Source organism: Meleagris gallopavo, chromosome 11, assembly GCF_000146605.3.
Source record: "Meleagris gallopavo isolate NT-WF06-2002-E0010 breed Aviagen turkey brand Nicholas breeding stock chromosome 11, Turkey_5.1, whole genome shotgun sequence".
NCBI classification, from domain to species: Eukaryota; Metazoa; Chordata; class Aves; order Galliformes; family Phasianidae; genus Meleagris; species Meleagris gallopavo.
The window spans coordinates 1,649,997-1,657,515 of record NC_015021.2 but is presented as its reverse complement, the minus strand read 5'-3'; positions in this window follow the sequence as shown (position 1 = coordinate 1,657,515).

Below are 7,519 nucleotides of genomic sequence, written 5' to 3'. Positions count from 1 at the left end.
TGTACTTAAGAGAACTCTAAAAACAATTTATGATAAAATGCTCATACAGATGGTCAATCAGTGGGGAAGGAAAGTATTCTTATGCGTGTTTTGGGTTGACTTATCAAGGCTTATGAAGGACCTCATCGAAGTGATGTCCCAGATCTGTCTTCCACTTAACCATTTCAGACTTGGAGTACACTGGGAGAAAATCATAAATGCCCACTGAAAAACATCTATTCATTGGAACTGTTCTGGACTTAAGTGCCACTGCAGGGCAAATTAAAAAAAATTGATGCTGTTAATCAATTTTTCTCTTTCCAAAATAGCATTTCACCTTCCTTCTGAAGTTAATGGGGCTGTGTTACTCAAGATTTTGGGAACCGAAGAGACAGGTCAACTTCTTATTCTCCCAGGAATTATCTTTCCATTGTTGATGTATGTGTTTTATTAAAACAACGCAGAGGATTCTTTTTTTGTGTGTGTGTGTGTGTGTGTGTGTGTGTGTGTGTGCATATTCAGTCATGTTTATTTTGGGCATATGTGGGTCAGATTGAATGGGCACTGCAAATTTTGTGCATGAGAGTGTGTGAAGCTCCTTAAGAAGGGCAGATGCACGTCAGTGTTCTTAACTGAAGGTGTCACAGTGGCTGCATTTTAGCTCCTGCAGATGTGTATACATGCCAAGCCATCAAAAAGGTGCTTCTGAGATAGAAATAGCTGCCAAAGTTAACTTTTACAAGAAGAATAAGTCTTGAGGTCATGGTGTTTTCAAGAAATAAATCCCTTTGCCTAAAAGTACCATGCAGATGATTTTTCTGGCAATATAGAGCATGCAGGAACAAACAGTGCATTTCTTGACTGCTTCCTCAAAATCATTTGAGTGGTCATTTTGCATTTTGGGGAGTAACAGTAGCAAAGCCAAGGAGCAGTTAGCACCAAACACTGGTGCTTATGAAGCTAGTGTTCAAATTTCATTTAACCTTATAGAAATTGCTTACAGAATTACTGCTCCTTGAGTAAAGGATAGAGTTACAGCCATTGCTTTAGAGCTCTCTGTTAGTATGAAGTAATCTTAAGCCAGTATCATAGCTTCCTTATGTAAACTAATTTTGGAGTTCTGTGTATTCTTTCAATATCTATATGTGTTAAGATTATGAGGAAAAGAGATTAAAATAAGTTTATTGGATTTAATTAATTTGAATGCTAAAAAGTATCTTATTTTTTATTGGATTATGCTAAGTATCCTGGAGGTGTACAAGTTCAAGGTGTACTTGAGGGAAAAGGAACCTAAACTAGAATCCCACCAGACTGACGGGTGCCTGCAGTGATACTTGGGAGACATGTTCTTTTCAATGCAATATGAAGGTTAGTGTAGTCTTTTTCCCTTTGATTTGGCATTCTGAGGAAGTGATGTGTTTGCCAAATTAGTCCTGCACTTCTTCGTGCCATTTAAAAATTCCAGGTCATCTTACGAGGTTGTTGATTCCTTACCTATATTGTATGAGAATATGGGTGCAACACATGGATTGATGAAACAGGTAGAAGTACATGCAAACACTCAAGAATTGTGGGTAAATGCTCAACAGGAATATTAGGTTCCTGAAGGGATTGTAGTTCTTTTTTGATACTATATAACTCTTGATTCTCTTATCTCAAGGACTCTTGGAAATAACAGCTTTCTTATCTTATGATAATAACAATTACTTTTGCGTACTAATTAAAGTACTTAATGATGTTGGTATTTTTATTGAACATGTGGGAACCATAAATGAAGATGTGTTATTGCCAAGTAAACATTTGAAAGAAACTTGAAATAAAGCAATTCATTTTTTATGTAGTCTTTTCAGAAGCATGAAAAGTTGCTTCAGTGGGATCACTTTAGAGTAACTATCAGTTTTTAAAGTTTTTTGAGTTCGTTTCCTCAAATTTTTAAATATAAAACTGTAATTTTTACATTTTTTATGGGATCAGGTGGAATCCTGTGCAGGAAGAGTTTAAATTTTTGTTCTGTGTTCAATGAATACAGATTTGTTCGTGACCTTACAAATGGTAACATTAGATAGAAGTGGTAACGCTTTATCTTGCAGTCTTCCCTTTTAAAAATTGTTCTGGATCATCAGCATGGAAACCAAAGGCTCAGACTGAAGGAGCTCAGGTTTGGCCCTCTAAATTGGGAAGGAGGATTGTTAAATAAGGAGTTAAGGCTGCATTCTTCTCAACAATGGCTTTGTGTGTTAATTGATTATTTTTTGTCTTTTGAAATGTTTATCTAACTTTCAGTTGCAGTCAGAACAGCAGTTATATAGGGAGGTGAAGAGTTCAAAAGTAGATTTGAGATATTTTGAGTACGGGTGTTTGTATGATTTTGTTCAGATCTCTGGAAGCTTTATGTTCACAGCTGCATATTTAAGATGCCTTGGAGTGCAAATAATTGTTTTGAGCAAGTGAAACCATTGCTGTTAAATTTTGGGATTTAGTCAACAAACTATACTTAAACATCACAAATTTAAGTATTGTATTTTTAAGCTTGTGTAACAAGATATGATATTCTTAAAAGTTGTGATTTATGTAAAGACAAAGGCAGTTTTGTCGTGTAACCAATTTGTTTGCCTAGAGCTGTGAAGACATGGCTGAAAGATTCAGATGTTATGTGGTCTTCATCAACAATGTAGATGTAATTGCCTGAAGTTACTTAAGCTTTTTCTTCTTTCATATCTTACTGACCGAATCCTTTGTGGATGTGTAGACTGTATTTTCCACTTATTGATTCTTCTATGCCCATGGCACATTAGAGCTTATTTTTTTCTGCATTACAAAAAGCTATTTGTGCAACACTCCAGTTGCTTTTCCTCTTTGACTTTGTCATGAAATTGCCATGCATTTGGCTATGTATTTCATTAGAATACTGTTGCAATACGACTGGAACTACAGAAACAAAATAGACTGTTGTGTATAGAAAAGGTTGCGTTGTGGTATAGCAACAGTCTTCTGCTCTTTGTGGAATGGGCAGTGCTTTGCTGTTTTCTTTTCCCTTGTGCATTTTTTTTCTTTCTTGTGTGTGATGTTTAAGCTTATCATTCAGTGTGCTTTGCCCTAGTTCTTCAGACAAGAGATTGTATGCTGTGACCCCCAACCACCTGAAGGGAAATAGAGAGCTTTTCTAGATTCCTCACTGATTCTATTATGCTCAAGACTGCCCTTGGATTTAAATGCATATGCAAGAGAAGCTTAACCCAACATATATACACACAGAAGATGCATCTGTGTGTGCATGTAACTACATTTTCTTGTTTCCACTTAGGATTTTTTCTTTTGGTTTGCTACTGTTGCAGATGACCTACTGTAGGAAGCGATGCCTCGGGTTTTTTGGTGAGCAAGTGTAGGTCATAGCACGTGCTGGAAAGAAAGCTATGCTTGTTAATGTAGCATCTTCTGCCAAGGAGGAGGGCCTCATGAAAATGAAGTTCATTTTGGGTTTATTGTGGGCAGAGTTGCATTTTTTTCTCTAGATGTTTTGCCTTTAGTTTTGGCTTCATCAGTCTGCACGTTTGTTAAGATGACTGTCTACAGTATAATTCGTGAAGCTCCTTATTTCTGAGCTGTAAGTGTGGATGTCCATTTTTCACTATATTACACTTCTTACTCATCAGGTAAACCAGGTGAAGTAAAACGGAGATGACAGCAGGCTGCTTGAGACTTAAACTTAGGTGAACAGTCACAACCAAAAGGAGAGCAAACTTCTCTGAGAGTGTTCAATGCTTGCTTTAAAAAATAAATAAATAATAAAAAAAATTATTCAGCACAATTTAAAATTGATGTTATGGCTTATAGTTATTGAATTGATTTTTATTTTTATTTTTTGTAAAAGTTTGTCAGCTTCTGGGAGAGAAATCACAGAGAATGTGCTCTTGATCAAAATCTGTAATATCAGGTTAAAATACAGAAATATATCAAAATTCTGCACAGACTGATGCCTCTGGGGAAGGGGGGGGGAAGAATTGAGCCTTTATAGGTTATGATTAAAAAAAACCTCAATAACCAATTTTTATAAGTGTCTTATACAACAAATAATAAAAATCTTAAGGAGACTGTGACTGCATTTACTTCAGTTCTAAGGAAAGAACTTTTTTTAAAAACTTTTTTTTTTAAATATTCAGTAGTACCATTGCTTGTAATGGAATACTTAACTCCGAGAGCGGCTCATAACCAAACTGATGGATAGATACACCAAATTATTTCTGACTTCCTAAAGACAATGGGGGGGGGGGCGGGGGGGGGAACTGTAGCTTCTGATTTCTGAGTCAGAGAGACACGGCTGACTTCTTTTCAGTGGTCTGTGGAGATAGGGCAAAGGGAAACAGCCATAAACTTGAGCATAGGAAGTTTTGCACCAGTATGCAGAGGAACTTCTTCACAGTGAGGGTGATGGAGCACTGTAACAGGCTGCCCAGGGACGTTGTGGATTCTCCTTCTCTGGAGATATTCAAGACCTGCCGGACACCTACCTGTGCAGTTCTGTAGGGGGCCTGCTTTGCAGCGGGATTGGACTCTATGATCTCTGGAGATCCCTCCCAGCCCCTACAATTCTGTAATTTCATTGTGTTGAAGCTGGAGAATATTTGTGTCTTTCTGTTGCTATTTAATTGCTTCTGTAGACCACTAGGAGTTTTACTCAGCAGTTAATGTTTCTTAACGTTTCATTAACCTTGAATTTTTAATGCTAGAAAATGAAGATTAAATATCCCATAGCCATCCATTCTGTGGTCTGCTGAGAGCTCCTTGTCAAAGCTGTGCAAACTGCAGATCAGCAAATACCCTGCTGCTAAGCTTACAACTTGCCCGGTTTTATAATTACGCACATCTGATTTTAAAATGGGTTTTCACATGCTCATTGGTGCAGTGCGAAAGCACCTTGCGGGAAGCTTGGGCTGATCTCTGGCGGGCCGTGCGGCGAGTCCCTTACTGCAACATCTTGCCCCTCCCCTAAGCAACCAGCGCACACCGAGCCGAGCATCGTGGCTCTGCTGGAGTTGCTTCTGTTTTCATGGAGGAGGAGATCGCAGACCTTGCACTGCAGCAGGTGGAGCAGCAGCGGTGGATCTAACCCCGGGGTCTGGTGCGAGGATCCGAGTGTCACTTGGGGCTGCCGTACAGTTGTCGCTCCAGGCTGACGCTAATGTAATTACACGTAAAGCTGACTCGAACGTTTTTAAAAATGGACACGGGATTTTTTTGTTTGCTTTTTTTAAGATCTGGTTTCTAGCATGGAGCAATTTTTTTCCTGAAGGATTCAAGCTGTTTTATATAAAGGCTTATTTCTGAACACTATGGACTTAGAGTAAATGTCAAAGACAGGCAGCAAGCAGCGCTTACAGAGGCATTTTTCTGGAATCTCAGTCGTGGATCGATTGAAGTGCACAGGGTCTGAAAAAATGTCTCCTAGCATAAAAAACTTGGATTGTTTTTCTCCGATGCTATGCCACTGTAAAGTAGCATGTACCAACAACACAATATCTTTAATGTTTGGATGTAAGGTGGGTCTATAATAGGACTTTCCTGGAAATGTAAGCTGGATTTAATAGGCTGTGAATGATTGCCAGGATGTATAATGTGGCTGTACCTTATTTCCGTTTAAATAGTGTGTATTTTGTTCTGTGTGTTACTCGGTTTTCGGGGCTCTTGGTGATTCTGACTGAAGTAATGAATTATCGTGACTACTCTTTAGAGATCCCTTTGAACAGCGTTTTGAATTTACTGAATGCCGCATGTAAAATGTCGTCATTCCCCATTAATCAGCATTAATCATCGTGTAATCAGTTTATGGCACTTGGCTTTCATTTTCTTCAGCTGTGGAGAATTAAATACACGGGAGACTTGCACTGAGATGCGGGGCTGGAAATGCCTCCTGACATCATATTGATAGAAGCAATCGTTAGTGGCAGGTTTGGGTTTAACGGTGCCTGTGGGCATTTAGTCATTTTAGGACTCCATCAACTGTTTGGATTTTAGAGTAATAAAATGTATAATTTCCTAATTCACAGAATAGGAAGCAACGTATTCAGTGCTGTTCAAAGTGCTTTTTCCAGTGAAATTAACACACAAATTGAGGGATGTGTGAGAACCTAGCTGCTAGAAAGCCCCTTTAATTTTAACGTGTGTGAAGTTGCTTTTCAGACTGAGATTCAGCAGTCTTTGTCTCCAGAAGTTATTTTGCATGTTCAGTGTTTCCAAGTTGGTGTTCATTGTTCTAAACACACACACAAGAAAACGGAACTGATTTTTTATAAATTAGGAGCAGATGTGCCTTACATATGTACACACGTTTAAGTAATATATATGTGGTGATGCTGAAGAAATGCCAGTGCTTGGGAAGGAAGGGTCTGATTTTTATTTTCTTACGGCTCTTTTGATTGTGTGAATGATTTTTGTGGAGCTCCAAGCTGAATCCTTATTCAGTAGGCAGGAATTTGCCGCGTTTTGTATCTGTTTGTCTTTCATGTGCCCAAAGCATTTTTCAGTCATAAATGTGTGTATATTTATTGATGCAGGTTGGAAGCTATTTGCTATAAAATCAAGAGTTCTTTCATTCTTTGTGGAACTGCGCATCTCCTTCTTATTTATAACAGCAAACTTGTGAAGAAAGCCCTAGGATGAAAATAGAATTGAATTTTGCCGGTTATGCTGTAGCTAAGAGATGCCGGTCCCTTTAAGAGCAAACTAAAAATACCCAGCGAATATCCAGAATCCACTTTAGGCGTTTTGTGCCGGATTTGAGTGACAGCGTGTTTCGTGCTGCTCTCGCACGTCAGCGGCCTGTCTGGCTGCATGTGGGCCCGGCTGGGCCTGGCACCCTGCACCTTGCGGGGCGGCTGCAGGGCCCCAGCCTGGCCCCAGGGGCACAGGTCAGCCCGAGGGTGTGGTGCTCGTGCCTCTGCTGAGAGCTGTACAGGAGTGTGTCCTGCAGGCTGATAGTTTCTCAAGTATGACTGAGCAGTGTTGTACTTGAAAATGTTTTGTTAGGCTATTCTGCATGGGCTTTAATTATAGCTAAATAAACTAGCTGTTCAGCTTGTAGAAGAGAAGGCTCTGGGGGATCTCATCAATGTCTATAAATACCTGAACGGGGGGTGTGAAGAAGGCAGAGCTAGGTTTGGCTCTGTGGTGCCCAGCGCCAGGACAAGAGGCCATGGGCACAAGCTGGCACACTGGAGGTTCCCTGAGAACATTCAGCAGCACTTCAGTGCTCAGCCACCCACACAGCACTGGCACAGGGATCAGGGAGGTATGGGGACTCCTCCTTGGAGGTCTTCCAAAGCCGCTTGGGCATCTGCTGTAGGCGGTTCTTCTGGGCTGAGGGCTGGGCAGAGGGATGCAGACATGCTGCCCACCTCAGCCTCCTGTGCTTCTGCGAACACACACCGCAGTTAATACAGAGCAAGTGCTCTAGCTTTGCAAATCCCAGGTGATCTGAAGATGAAGTTTGAGTAACTCTGACCTGCTGGTAGTGCAGAGGGATTTGGCGCTTGGCACTTCTAAT